We start from the raw sequence: 16,001 nt of genomic DNA on the forward strand, positions 1-16,001 counted from the left end.
TCACATGGCTGCTTGTGGTATCTAAGCCTCCACAGTTTATTGTATCTGTTATTAAATATTTTAAACAGCACCCCTGCATAACAGTATTGTGTAAAGACATTCATCTGTCAAATACAAAGATAAATCATACAATATTAGAACTGGGAGGGGCCAAAGACATCACCGGATTTCAACTATTAATGTTCCAAATTAGGAAACTCAAGTCTGAAGAAGTTAAGCAATTTGTCTAAGTTTACATAGGAAATAGAAAGAAAAAAGTACAGAGGAATATTTGTATGCTCTTTCAAAATATTTTTTATTTATTTGAGTTAAAATTTTAAAAAATACTAAAATTATTTATAGGAACAATTAATAAATGCACAAACAAAAACAGAAACTCCAATGAACACCACCACCACCATGTCCTTTCAAAATCCCATAGCTGGTTTTAGATTGGTAAAAATCAAGACAAAACATGAGTGTTGTGTAATCATCGTCTCGCATTTATTCAAAATATATACTTAACGGCATTAGAAAGTATGAAGCACATGAAATGTCAAGGAAAGTCCTGACATATAATAGGTGTTCAAAATGTTAAAAAAAAATTGCTGAACAGTTAATTAATACATTAAGTAGTATAATTTCTTCTGACTTTTCCTTTAGGTTTTATTTATGCATAATGAATAAGCCAGAAAATAGTATCTTAATCTTGCCTCAAGGTTTGTTCTTCCTGTGTAACCACTCCTGGTCCTAGAGCAGGCCACTGTCACCATCCAGACATACTCAGTCTTAAGATAAATGGAGACAGGCAGTGAATTCAATGTTACAGGTCTCTCAGTACCTTGGACTGACAACCATGAGCTGGCTCCACAGCATCCCTGTCACAGCTCCAATTCCAGAGAAAGGTATCAGGCAGACAGAATTTTAGGTTCTATCCAGGGAGGAAGGACATGTGAACCAAAAGAATCTATTAACCTCTAGTGAGCTCTCACCTCTCACCACAAGCAGAATTCATCTCTTAAAGGTTTGCTTTCTCTTCAGTCTACTGAAACAAAAAGATGCCTAATTGTGGCTGGCTTAACAAAATTTAACTAATACTATTACAGCATTTGTGTGAAAACCACAACATTGTTATTAATTTGTATTTGAAACAATATATACTGAGCTAAACATGATGAGTATAGCATCTAAATAAATTAAATATGCCTCACTCCACAGCAAGCTAATTCCAGTAATATTCATTAGGAAATTTACCTTTAATCTATTACTTGAAAGTTTCCCACTTGCATTTCCTCTCACCATAAAAATTATGGAAATGGTCATTATAATGGAAAATATTTACTAATATTTGAAGAGTTCTGAGAACCAAGAGATCAAAGTCCATTTAAATGGAAACTGCAATTAACACATACCTACTTTTCAGTTAACAAAGACCAAAGTGGAAATTTGAAAAATATCTACTTAACAACCCAAAGTTCTCTCAGATTATTGTTGATTGTGACTGTCTTTCTGCTATCCAAAATAATGCCTCAATAGATGAAGTCCCTAAGATCAAGTTATACTTAAGCAATAATTTCTGACACAGAAATGCTCACTATAGGGCCCTGGCTTCTAGCTGAACTTATTAGAATCTAGTTCCTGTACCTCCTATTCCTAGTTGATCTTTAAAGTTAATTATATAACCTTCGAGGATAAGTATTGTAAATTTTTAAATGTTGGTATTTTACTCTATTAAGACAAAGGTTTTTTTTGGTTTTTTTTTACATTTAGAAATCCTAAGACTGGGCCACCATTACATTCTTGGCATATAGTATACATTAGCTTTCACAGATTATTTACATCAACCAAGCATTAGCTTATAAAATTGAGATTGGCTGCTTTTGAGAGCTTAAATCCAGAATGCACCATAAACGACATGAAGTAAAGAATGAGTGGTCAGAAAAAGAGAGATTTAAAAATTCTTAAAAGAGTATTTCCTCTGTCTTAACTCTCCTGAAATATAAAGGATGTGTAATGTTTCAGAAAGATGCAAAATAAAGTCATGTAAAAGGAAAGCAAGGTATAGACCTTATTAGTTTATAGCACAGGAGGGATTCCTGAGGTGTGGTGGTGGTGGTGGTGGTGGTGGTGGTGGTGTGTGTGTGTGTGTGTGTGTGTGTGTGTGTGTGTGTGTTTAAAGCATCTGCTTTAAATTTTTATCGCATAATTATGTAAAACAAACTATTATGCTTTGTAACATTTGTACTCATGATTGTAACATCTTGAAACGTCCAGGCACACATATTCAAATTGAAATCTAAGGTACAAAAGAAAGCCAAATAACACACACTAAATTTTTCCATATAAACAAATTGAGTTTTTGGAAATGTTTCTATATTTCAAAGTGACAAGCATCATATCCAGAAATTTCACTGCTAGCAGGTCAGAAATTGTATCTTTTCTATTGAAAAAGTTTGAAAATTTGAAAAACCATATTTTAATATCAATGAATATTTTCCTATTTTATTCACATTACATTAGACCTATACAAATTTGTAATTGTGTACTTAGGTAACTTTTCACGGCTTGTAGAAAGAATAATGTTAGCCATATTGCTCATAATAGAATTAAACAATCCAGATATTTTAACCTGTCAATTTCCATAGTACAAGATTGAAAAAAAACAACACTCTTGACTTTGAAGTAAGAACTGATATTTCTAGATTCTTTAGTATATAAAACTTAGTATACGATTTTGAATAAGTCAAAATTTATCAAATACAGTTTGTCTCTGCTTAAACAACATCTGCTTAAACTATATCATTGATTTTCTAGAAAAAATACAAACTACTAAAATTGACTCTAATACAATCAATTCAATGTAATTTAATTATCTTTTAAATCTCTCAATTCAAAACATACTAGTAATAGCTTCTTGAGAACCATGAAGAAAAAAGATAATCTATGTTTTATGAAAACTACTCCAAATTTTTTTTTAAAAAAGACTGGAACCTCATCAATTAATTTTAAGTCTAACATAAAAATCTTGATATCTAATAGGGCAGGGATAATATTTTTAAAAACAAATTTATTGAAAATCTCACTTAAGAGAATATACACAAATTTTCTAAATTTAATTTTTAGTGAAACAAAATTATAATGAAGTAAAATTTACACCAGTAATGCATGATAATTCCAGACTGAAAAAGTTATTAATGTAATATAACATATTATCAAATTATAGAAGAAAAACCATATAATTACTTTCGTAGAGGTAAAAAAAAAAAAAAAGGTAGTAAAATGTAATACCATAATACTTAACATAAAAAATCATCATGAATAAAAGTCTCATAGTAAATATTACAATGATAAATGTTCAGAAGCATTATCATTAAATTAAGGTGAGGATAAGGATACCTTCTATGATCTTTCTATTTTACATTGTAGTGCAAGTCTTAGCCAAAGCAAGAAAACAAGTAAATAGAAATAAAATATAAGAATGAAGGGTTCAGAAATGTATTTACAGATGATATGGTTGTCTAATAAAAAACACAAGAGAGTCTACAGGCAATGTGTGGGTAGGGGCTATTAAAATATGGGAATCAATAAGATTGTTGAATAAAACATCAAATCACAAAAATCAGTAACATACCTATATACCAGTACTAACTAATTAGAATATATAATAGAAAAATTTTTTAAATGTTATTCATGATATCAATAAAAACTTTAGGTTACAAAAAATAAATTCAACAAATTGATATGAAATTTTCAAAAGAAACCTAAATAAATGAAATGTCAGGTTCATGGATAGGAAGACTCACTACTGTAGAGAAGTCATTGTCCCCCAAATAAAATTTCAGTTCAATTTCAATCAAAATAGCAAGGAACATTAAAAGCTTATCATGTGATAAATCTAACATGCTAAGAATAGCAAGATGATTTTGAAACAGAATGAGGTTTAAGGAATTCTCACTCACATATCAGAATTTTTACCCAACTGTAACAACAGAACAGGATGATATCAGCATGGGCATGGAAAAATAGACCGATGGGGTAAGATAAAGTACCCATGAACAAATCCACTTATATATCAATGATCATTTCCTACATGACAAAAGTGTCATTAGATGATGTAGAAAAATTAATGATACATATACTTAAGAATCAAGAACTCCGTTTCTAAATAGATACCCTAAAAAAAATCTCATGGATGTGCACAAGGGTACATATGTTTAAATTAATGATACACTGGAACTAACATAAGTGTCCATAACATAAGAATAGATCAATAAATTTGTTTTATTTATAAAATGAGATAATATTTATTAGTTGGAATGAATAAAGAATAGCAACATGGATATATCTCAGAAACATAACATTGAGTCAAACTCATATATTGTTGGTTGAAATAAAAATATTTTAACACTTTTGGAAAATAATTTATTAATATAACAAAACTTTTAAACATATTCATATTCTTTGACTTGGAGTTGTGCAAAATCTATCATAACTATATTATGAGAAAAATGTATGCACCAGTATTTTTATCATTGTGTTATATATAACTGCAAAAATAGTAGAAAGAACGTAAATAGAATATAGGAAATTGGTGAGGTTAACTAGGCATATCCAAATGAAAGAATACTATATATCTATCTGAAATAAGATGAAAAAGATTATGATAAATCATAGAAAACACAGAATACAAAATTACATCTACAAAGCAATCACACTTTATGATAGGGACTATTTCCTTGAATACCATACATAACCTAAGACCACTACTCACATAGGAATAAATGTCAATAGAGGCATCAATTTATAGAATGTATACATCTACAGTCATGGTAGCATATTTTTACCATCCATTTCTTTTGTTTTCAGACTTAGCACTCATATTTCTCACTGTTCTCTTCAAAATGACAGAAATGGTTAAAATTATGATTGTTTGACCTTCTTCACAGTGTTTCTTAACCAAATCAAATTCTGTTCCAGTATTGTTGATTTTTAGGCTCACTTTTCAACACCAGAAAAATTCACCATTTGAATTACAAAAGATACTACAAATAGTATTGTAAACAGTGGTATAAGATACTATGAATATTTTAAATTATAAAAATTGAATATAAAAAAAACAATGGTACAATAATTGCTAAAACCATTTACAGAATGTCTGATGTATGTAATCTACAGCATGTTTCACATGATAATAAAAAAAAATGATGAGCATTTCTATTTAGCAGTTAAAGTGACACTATAAAGAAATAGCATAAATCCAATTCATATTCATGCAACCTTTGAAACTGAAATTATAAATTTTTACATTTATTTTAATAAGTTATTTAAATATATGACCAATTCAAAATAATACATAGGCCAAAACCTAACTTGTATGCAATCAAAATTAACTTTAAAAATATTTAATCAAGTCATAATACAATATTATAATAACCAGCTATAATGAGTTAAATTATGGCCCCCCAAAAGGTATGTCCATGTCTTAACCCCTAGAACACATATGTGAAATTACTTGGAAAAAGTTTTTGAAGTTATAATTAAAGATTTTGAGTTGAGATCATCCTGGATTATCCAAATGGGTCCTAAATCCAATGACAAACATCCTTCTAAAAGACACAGGGAAGAGGACAAGGTAATGTGAAGACAGGCAGAGATTAGAATTCTGTGGCTACAAACCAAGAAACACCTAGGGACGCCTGGATCTAACCAAAGCTAAAAGAGATGAGAGAAAGAACATTCCCTAGGGACTCTGGAAGGAAGGTGGCTCTGCTGGATTTCTGGCCTGCGAAACTGTGAAAGAATAAATTTTTGTTGTTTTAAGCCACCAAGGTTGTTAGAGAATCAACAAGGCACTAATACACCATTTTTCCATTTTTTAAAATAAATTTTTTAATTTCTAGTAGCAAAAATATCCCTTTATAAATATGCACTTAACCATGATGGTCAGAATGAAAAACACAAAAAAATATATACATATAGCAAAGGACGACCAGATCCCAAATTAACACCTGTTTATACTTTTAGTTATTTTGACAAGTGTAATTTGTCATTCATCATAATGCTTAAAAATAAGCTAGTTCCTAGTTTTCAAAAGGATTTTACCTTTAAAAGCAGAAAGCCCTTCAATATATTTCATCATTAAATCTTCCCTAAAAATGACTAGAATACAGCAAATTCTTATGAGAATTATAGTATTTATTATTGAGCATATTTATCATTGTTTGTACATCTAATAAAACCCAGCAACTTCAAGAAGCGAGATCATAGAATAATAGATAAATATAAACTAGATAAACACAATAAATTCTGCCTTTTAATCTTATTCATTTACTGACAAGAGATGAGGGGCAGAGATACACTAGCTGGTTTGCTGCAGGACACATCTCTGAAATATGTGCATTCCATTTGCAACTCATCACCTATCTCCATTAGACTCCTTCTGGCACCCTTGGCATCTCGAAATAATAAGCCCCCCAAATTCAATCAAGGATCCAAATTGCAAAAATTATTTTATTGACCAGACCATCTAATGGCATACCTAATAATAAAATGAACATGTTTCTATGATGCATACGTATTGCTTTTTTTAAAGAATAAAAATCATAAATAAAATAGGCACACAGTTTGCTTCCTCAAAGCTGCTCTGGACCAACATCATTTTCTCCAAACCCTGAGAAAAGATTTCTTTAGGGGTATCATGACAATTTTTCACCAATATCCCATTTGTAGAGTGGATAAGGAAATATATGGCCAAAGGGGTTTGCAGTTCTGCAGGCCTTGTCAGCTAACATGATCTAAACCCACTTAAAGTTCAGCCTATATCTATACTGGAATCATTTTACAACCAAACTCTATTTACAACCCTAAGTCCAGCGGACTCTGAATATCTCTTAACTTTAAACAACTTTTTTCTCTGTTCACTTTTCTCTGGCTGAAGTACAATGAAGGCCATGATGCGGGGAAAGAATGTTTGTAGGAATAGTAGGACACAAACACAGCTAATTCAGGCAAGAAATTATTGGAGTTGAGACCATTTGGTGGCAATAGAGAACTGTATCTAAGAAAAAAATGCAAACAATAAAATCATATTGCATGAAAGCAACAAACTAATGAAAATTTAAAAGAAAATAAAGAGGAAGGAAAGAAAAGAAAATGGGAAAAGAAAAAGGAGATGGGAAAGGAAAAGAAGGAAAGGGAATGGAAGGGAAGGGAATGGAAGGGAAGGGAAGGGAAGGGAAGGGAAAGGGAAGGGAGGGGAGGGAAGGGAAGAGAAGGGAAGGGAAGACCTCCCTAAAATAAACACCCTCATGTAACTCCAAGCATAAGTTAATTTCTCAAAAATTTAGAAAGCATTCAGTCTCCTCTTTCTCACCTCTCATAAACTAGTCAGGACACTGAAATACAACTTTTACTCCATTATTCCACTATAGTTATCACACCAGACTCACCATTCATTTAGTTGCTAAATCCAAAGTACTCTTTTTAAATCAATGGTCCCCAACCTTTTTGGCACCAGGGACCAGTTTTGTAGAAGACAATTTTTCCACGGACCGGAATGAGGGAATGGTTTTGGGGTGATTCAAGTACATTACATTTATTGTGCACTTTATTTCTATTATTATTACTCTGTAATATATAATGAAAAACTTACACAACTCACCATAATGCAGAATCAGTGGGAGCCCTGAGCTTGCTTTCCTCGGGGTCCCATCTGGAGCTGATGGGAGACAGTGGCACCCAAGATGTGTTGCTTATGTCCAGTCTACTCTGTTTTGGTTGCTGTCACTGCAGAAATCCTGCTTCACAAAGATAAGATGTTGGAAATGGAAGCAGGTTTTTTTAGTACTTTTGTGGCAATCTCAGGATATTCCACCTTGACTTTAATTCAGAACATACAGAGATTTGAAGTTGTCTCAAACATACTTTTAAAGCCACTGTCATTTGCAATCTCAAGCAGTTGATCTTCTAGCACAAAGTCAATCCACCTGGCTTATTCACAAATGAGTTGCAAATCCATTCCTTCCCTGTTCGGGGGTCTTTTGTGGTTGAAAAGTAATGCTCAAACTCTTTTGAAAGCTGAGATAGGTGATCATGCACCAGCTAGGAGAAAGAAGGCTCTGGCTCAGTCTCTTTCAAAATCTCGGCTAATGTTTGAAACATACCAAAAATCCAAATGTTCACTTGTCACCCTCATAATTCCAATTTGGCTTTGAATGCAGCCACCTTATCTGCCCGCTTGAACACAATTGCTGTTCTCACCTGAAGTGTCAGATTGAGTTGATTAAGCAGGTTGAATATACCACACAAGTAAGCAAGTTTTGAGATCTATTCTGTGTCATTGAAATGTGCTGCCAGTGGTGACTATGTTTCTGAAAGAAATCTCTGGAGCGGCTCTCGTAACTTCAAAGCTCTGGCCAGTGATCTATCTGTAGAAAGCCATCTCACTTCTGTGTATAAGAGAAGAAATTTGTGCTCTGTGTCTCTCTCTTCACAGAGCTGCACGAACAGACATGAGTTAAGGACATATACTTTAATGTGGTTGATCATTTTAATCACACCTTGAAAAATGTTAAGTTGAGGTGACATTTTTCAGCTAGCCAGCATTTCTCTATGGATAACAGTGCATAGACTTACATTCAGAAGCCACCTCTTTGACCCGAGTCATGAAACCAGAAAACTTTCCAGTCATGGCAGCTGCTCCACCTGTGCATATACTGACAAAAAATGACCAATTCAGTTTTCCTGATATGTAATAATTCAAAGACTTGAATAATTCTGCAGCTGTGATGTTGGTTGGCAACAAAACTGCACGGAACATATCCTCATGCATATCCTCCTGGAAATATGCAGCACAAAAACTAGCATTACTGCCTTGTTGCTAACATCGGTAGACTTGTCAACCTGGATTGTGAACCATGGTGACTCATTGATCCTCTCTAACAAGTATCCCTCAATATCCTCTGCTATTTTATCAATTCATCTAGTTATAGTGCTAGCCAAAAAAAGGAACACGTGTCACCTTTGGAACTGCAGACTCTCCTAAAAGTTCATGGCCTTAGCAACAGGCAGGATCAACTCTTCACTGGATAGTAAAGGGCTTCTTAGCTTTAGCAATGCAGTCGGCCAATAAGAATCATGTTCTCAGTGCAGACACATTTAATAAAGTGGTGGCCTTCAATAATTGCTTCTGTTCTTTGTGTTCACATTTTTTTCATTTGAAAAACTCCAAAGTCTTGTGTCTTTTAATGCAAGATGCTTGGTCTCCATGCGGCAAAAGCAGTTTTGAAGGTTCCATGGCTTCGCTGGATAGCCAGTCGCCACATATTATACAAAGCGGGCTTGGAGAATCTGAATAACCTGTTGAATGAACCAGTAACTTAAGTAGGACTCCTGGTATTTTCTTTTAAACGCAGCTTTCTTTTGGTTGACAGTCTTAAGAGTCTTCTGTTGTCTCATCTTTGGGTTTTTTCTCCTTTTCAAAGACACTCTCCTGTGACGTTTGTTTTTCACTCTTTTTGGCTAGAGTTAGCTTGTGGGCTTACCAAAACTGTGACTGAGACAAGTGTGCAGTGCAGAAAAGAGGCGCAGATGGAAGTGGTAAATAAATTAAATGGGCAGGCCATGCGCGGACTAAAATAAGTTTGGGATTCTGACTTAAAGCCACATACAGCTCTACAATCGAAATATATTAACTCACTTGCCACTATAAAGCCTGCTACCAGATGCAGCTTGTCTTCTGCCACTCGCTATAGGATTTTGATATGAATCTGCAAACAGCTGACTTATTATGGTCTCTGTGCAGTCAAACCTCTTCGCTAACGTTAATCTATATTGCAGTTGCTCCCCAGCGCTAGCATCAATCGCCGCCTCCGCTCCATCTCAGATCATCAGGCATTAGACTCTCATAGAAGCACACAACCTAGATCCCTTACTTGCACAGTTCACAATAGCGTTCACTCTCCTATAGGAATCTAATGTCTGATGACCTCAGGTGGAACTGAGGGGGTGATGCTAGCACCGGGGAGCAGCTGCAAATACAGATGAAGCTTCACTTGCATGCCTGACGCTCATCTCCTGCTGTGAGGCCCTGTTCCTAACAGGCTACAGACCAGGAACCGGTCCATGGCTCTGGAGTTGGAGACCCTTGATTTAAATGTTTCCTTTCTTGGTCTCACCTCAGTGTTTGACAACTTTATTTTAAAAGATTTATCCTTGGTTTCTCTAACACCACTGGCTGTCTTTATCTCACCATTCCAAACAATCCTTTTTATGACACATCACATAGTAAAAGACTATGAAAACATTAAACGTGATTATTATCTCTAAGTGATAGGTGATATAAGCAATCTTACATTGTTTTTTTCTTAGTTTTTCTTGATTTGTCAAAAAATCTTAATAAATGTCATTTTTATATGTATATGAAACAACAATTAAAACACATATAAAGATAAAGAGATATTATCTACAGCAATGCTACCTTGAACAAGTCCGATCCCATCTGATCTCAGAAGCTAAGCAGGGTCAGGCCTGATTAGTACTAGGATGGAAGACCACCTAGGAAGACTAAATGCTGTAGGCATAAAAATTTTTGAAAAATAAGGTATCGTAAGCTGACAATGTCCTTGCAATCTGTGAGGTCAACCAAGGATTGCCTCACCTAAAAAAAATAAATAAATAAATGATAATAATAAAAGATAAAGAGATATCTTTTAACACAAAGACCTGCTTTATTTTGTTTATACCAAAATTGAGCAATCTTTCCGAATATATTGGACAATATCACTCTGTTAAGTACTTACCTAACAAAAATGTATACATATATCCATCGAAATATATGAGTAAGAATGTGATAACTCCAAACTGAAAACTACCAAAATGTCCATCAAGAGCAGAAAACATAAGTTTTAATATATTCACTCAATAGAATGCTGTACAGCAATGAAAACAAACAAGCTACAATCACATAACAAAAATGGAGACATCTTACAAAAATAATGTTGAATGAAAACACTATACACATACATACTATAAATTCCATTTATCTGAAATTAGAAACAGGGAAAAACTAACTTATGGTGTCAACATCATGATTATCCTGTGGAGTCATGAGACTGGATGAGGCCACAACAGAGGCTCCTTGGGTACTGATGATATACTCTTTTTTAGTTGAGTGCTGCTTACATGGGTGTACAAAATCAAGTTGCACACTTCTAATTTGTGCACTTTTTCCTGTTATGAGTGTTACATTTCAATAAAAGTTCTCGACAAGTCAACTAAAAATTATTCCCATATTTGAATTGAGGAAACATCACCACTATATTTCTACATGGATCATTTTTCCCCCTTCAAAAATGTCTAGACCATATTAAATACGGTTGCATCTCTTCTAGAAAATAGTGAAAAAGGTAAGATCAATTCAAAGGCAAACTTTTGCAGGCAGGATTTTTATTTTTGTTTGAAGATCTAACTTTCTTAAATTACTCTTCCTCTGGAGAACCTATCAGTGTCTGTATGTGCGTGCGCGTTAAGAGGAGAGTTCCACTCCTGAAAACATTCTCTTTGTTCTAATATCTAACTTAATGCTGATGCACAGAAAACAGAAAAAAAAAAACACCTCGGAAACCCATATTAGTTCAGGACAAACAGGGAAGCCAGAAATCTGGGGATAATTGAAAAGTAAACGAAACTCCTGGGCACTCTAGTCAGAAAACCACACATTTAAATCCTCACTCATCTCCTTATTAGCTGTGCAACTTTAGAGAAGTCATTTCACTTTTCTCAGCCTCTGTGCTCTTGCCTGCAACAGACTATATAGTGAATTTTCTTATGAAACAAAAGGAGAAAACAACTTTGAGCAGAGGAATATTCCTCAAAATGAGGATATAATATTTCAAATAGGCTATACTTAAGTAATATTAGTGAAATATAATCAAATGTTTGCGTATTATAAAACACAATTTTAGACCATATTTGCATAACTTGCTTTTGCATTATATTATTTATGGAGGTGTGTATGGTTGCTTATAAGTCTACACCCATTCATATACTAAATGTGGAAACTCTGAGAGTGCTACTTATTAATTTCTGACATTTTATTTGCAAAAAGGGAGAATAATAAGCGGTTTTAGCTCATATTGATAAAAATGATAACTTGCTGAATCTAGGTGTCTTGGAAGGAATTCCCAATCTTCAATTAAATGTTCAAGAACGGAATTCTCATTAACCAGATGCTCCTTTGATAATATTAACTACCTTACACACCATGTGGTTTGAGTCCACTGACCCATGCAACACATGGTGCGAATGCACATGTGAAAGTTGAAATCAAAGTTTGAGAAAGGTGGGTTGTCCAATTTCAGATGAACCTCTACAGACTCAATATTTTTGTTAGCCCTTGTTCAGTAAAGTTAACTGTTTTTTTTCTCCTAGTTACTTATCCAGATGATGGAATCATGTGTTCTATGTTGGCTTTAATTTCAAAGGCAGATGAAATGTCTGCATAGCAGGAAACTGAAGTTCCACAGAAAGAGATTCCATAGCATTTTTGTAGCCAATGATGGTCATAACTAAAATATTACTAATATTTTTAGCTCAAGTTAAAATTAAAGATAGCGATTTACTCTGAACATTTACATTTCAAGAAGCAAAAGAGCAATGAGAGTTCCATGAAGATGGGAATTTTGTAACAATTCTTATTAAGTAATAATGCTTCAATATAACCAAATGTTTACTTCCAAATCTACAGTTTTGTTCACCTCCATATCTACAGTACCCAGTACAATGCTTAGCATGTAGTGGTACTCAAAAACTGTTGAATGAATGAATAAATTAATGATTGAATACAGGTTCCTCATTAGCAGACAAGGAAATTAATCTACATTGCTGAACCTTGATTTGACCACCATATAATTCTAGGAAAGTTTGCATATGATGTCTTTTCCTTTTACTCTTTCCTTTCCTGTCTTTTCTCCAGTGACTCCTAATACTTTAAACTTAAAATAATTTTCAGACATTACACCACTTTCCATCTTCTTATAAATATGATGTTCAGAACTAAATTCAGTACTACAGCTGTGATGTTATCAGAACAAGTATAGGGATTCTTTTTATTTCTTTTTTCCAGACACTGTACTTTTAACTTTTAATAAAAAGAATCTTCAAATTATGCCAGTTTTTGTTGTTGTTCTTGTTGTCATTGTTGAAAGCATTATGGTGTTAGTTTATGTTGAAACTGGAGTTAACTAAATTCTTTCAATCAAATCTCCCAAATATAAAAATACATTGATAACTTTATTAGGACTCAAATGATAGGCTTTACATTGATCTTTGTGATTTTAAAAACTAAGGCTTGTCATTCCTAACTATTAAAGTCTTTTACAAATTATCACTAATAAAGAAATTAACCATTATTGTGAATCAGTACCAAAAATGCCTTCATCTAAGGCCCTTCCTTATAGCTACATTATACCTGTTCAGAACAATTTGTCCTCTTTGAATCAATAGAAGGTTTGGGAGGCCCTAAGTAATCAAGAATTCTGCTACTAGTCCCTAAACACTTTTCATTTAGTTTAGCTAAGACTTTAGGTGCTATGCAGGATGCCTGCACAATTACTGTCAAGCTCAGGACATGTAAGAGCACACAGAAGAGCAAAAGAGAAAGCTGAAAAAGGAAAAGGGCAACTTTCAAAAGGTCTAACCTGCTAACACTGAAGCTAGAAAGAGAAGTTTTGTTCCCAGATGCTCGATGTTCTTAAATAATTTCTTGCATCTGTGGTTTTCTCCCTTCGTTCTTGCCTTCCTGGAATCTCAGAAATAATGGAGCATGGGGCATATACTCCTAGGGATGACCACTATGTCTTTCTTATTCAAATACGTTCTTTCTTATTCAAAGGCCCAGTGAAATCCTATGAAATGTTCTCATAATAACCAAAAGATTTTTCCCAAGTTTTGTTTTAAATATAAAACTTTTATGATATGCTCCTTATCTTTTTACATATACATTTAATCTTTGGTTTGTAACCTCTGATTGTCATAAACATTTAGCAAGACTCTTAATGTCTTCATGTTATTCTGCTTTCTTTGAAACGATGAACATTTTGAGGATAGAAATACATCATAATAGCACCAGAAGGTAGCTACTTAATGCACTGTGATGATGATGGTAGTGGTGGTGTTGGCAATTATGAAATATAAGTTAATTAAGAGTATGCTCACGAAAATTTTCATAAAGCAGTATTTTAAGGAAAAGTGCCATACATAGATAAAGGTATTATTTTCAGTGTTAATTACAATTATTAAAAATGGGACATAGTTAAATACTTTTTTAAATCATTTAGTAAATATTTATTGAGCACTAGTCTAGGTCCTAGAGATATTGGAGTAAACGCGATTGGCAAATTGCTATCTTCATAGAACTTCCCTTTTTTTCTTCTAGCTCTCTCTCTCCTCCCTTCTTCCGCCACTTTCTCCTCGTCCCTCATAAATGTTTTCCACTAACAATGAGACAAGTATTTCTTACTAATTACCACTTAAAATAATTATAAAAAAAACACTATGAGTCCAGGAGTCTACTAAATGTAAGAATAACCATAAGTGTGTATTTGCTATATTCTTAGCTATAACACCTTGAACAAGTCTTTTAACCACATTGAGCTTTTTTTCTCACCTAGTAATATGAGGATAACAATATCTACCTTAAAAGCTTTGTAGTAAGCTATGAAGATAATGTATATAAAGCTCCTACTACATCACAGTGTATATGCTATCTAATAAATGATAACCGTAATCATTAACATAATTAAATGTATTTTCAAAAGATATCCACAACATCTCCAATCACACTCATTGTTCTGCAATAAGACCTTGTTACTCCCTCATCAAGAGAAACATTTTTCTCACATCATCCCTCCATCCCATGCATCGAGGTAGCCCTATGACAGCAAAAGTCATATTATATCGTATTTAGGTATAGTCCTTATCTAACCTAGCTGTTTCCTCTTTCTTTCTCTTAGAGTCTTGAGCTGCCATGTGGGAAATGTAGGCCACTCTGCTGGATGGGGATCATGTGGAGTAGCACTGAGAGACCCGTCTTGTAAGGGAAGACGCTATCTTTGCTGTCCTGACTGATCAAGTCTTCAGATGATTCCAGCCTCAGCAGCTATTCAACAGAGCAGCTAAGCACAATCCACCCCAAAACCATGAAAGATGATAATAAGTTATTGCTTTAAACCACTAAATTTTAGGGGGATCGATTGCAATAGATAAGTGGAAGAGTACTGTATATTAAGTAATGCAGAATCTTTTCTATTCTTATTTGGCCTTTGTATTAGTGTACCTGAGCATTCATTTCCTTCTCCAAAACTTTTTTCTTTTTCTTTTTCTCTGTTCCTTTCTTGCTCTCTTGCTGCCTCTCCCTTCTTCTTCAATGTTGTCATTCCTTGAGTGTCCATACTGTATACTAAAGACCCTAAGCATATATAGCCAGCTCAAACCACTTTGTGACCTCAAGATCCAAATAGTTAACCACCTTCTTGATATTACTACATGGAAGTCTCACATCTCAGTTAAGGAATGCATTATTCTTTTTCCTCCATTACAACTTCCTTACTCTAAACTTAATCCTCTCTCTAGGCTTCTTATCTTATAAATGCAAAATTATCATCCATCTAATTATTCAAGCCAGAGAACTGGGTGTTATGTTTCTCCCCTCCCTCTCACTTACCCTTTTTAAAGCATATGATTAGTTGACAAGTCTTCATATTTGTCTGCTAACTATTCCTCAAATCCATTATTTCTCTCTGCCTTCATTTACTTAACTCGAAGCTTTCTACTGTTTGCTCTTGATTTAAAAGGCATATCTTTAACACTTTTGGACTAGATTAGGTCTTGACATATACTTACATAGCACTGTGTACATCTCTTTTTGTAATCTTGATTTTACTTGAAATTAACTGTTACACATCTGTCTTCTCTACTAAACAGCAAGTTCTAAGAAAGAGAAACCTTATATGTCTTTAATTCCG

At 33.7% G+C, this 16,001-nt stretch overlaps 1 pseudogene; it reads left to right on the forward strand.

Moving 5' to 3' along the window:
* Positions 1–10,439: 10,439 nt before the first annotated feature.
* Positions 10,440–10,558, forward strand: LOC112484446 (annotated as a pseudogene).
* Positions 10,559–16,001: the final 5,443 nt, after the last annotated feature.

The sequence above is a fragment of the Pteropus alecto genome, unplaced genomic scaffold (genome assembly GCF_000325575.1).
Source record: "Pteropus alecto unplaced genomic scaffold, ASM32557v1 scaffold75, whole genome shotgun sequence".
NCBI lineage: Eukaryota > Metazoa > Chordata > Mammalia > Chiroptera > Pteropodidae > Pteropus > Pteropus alecto.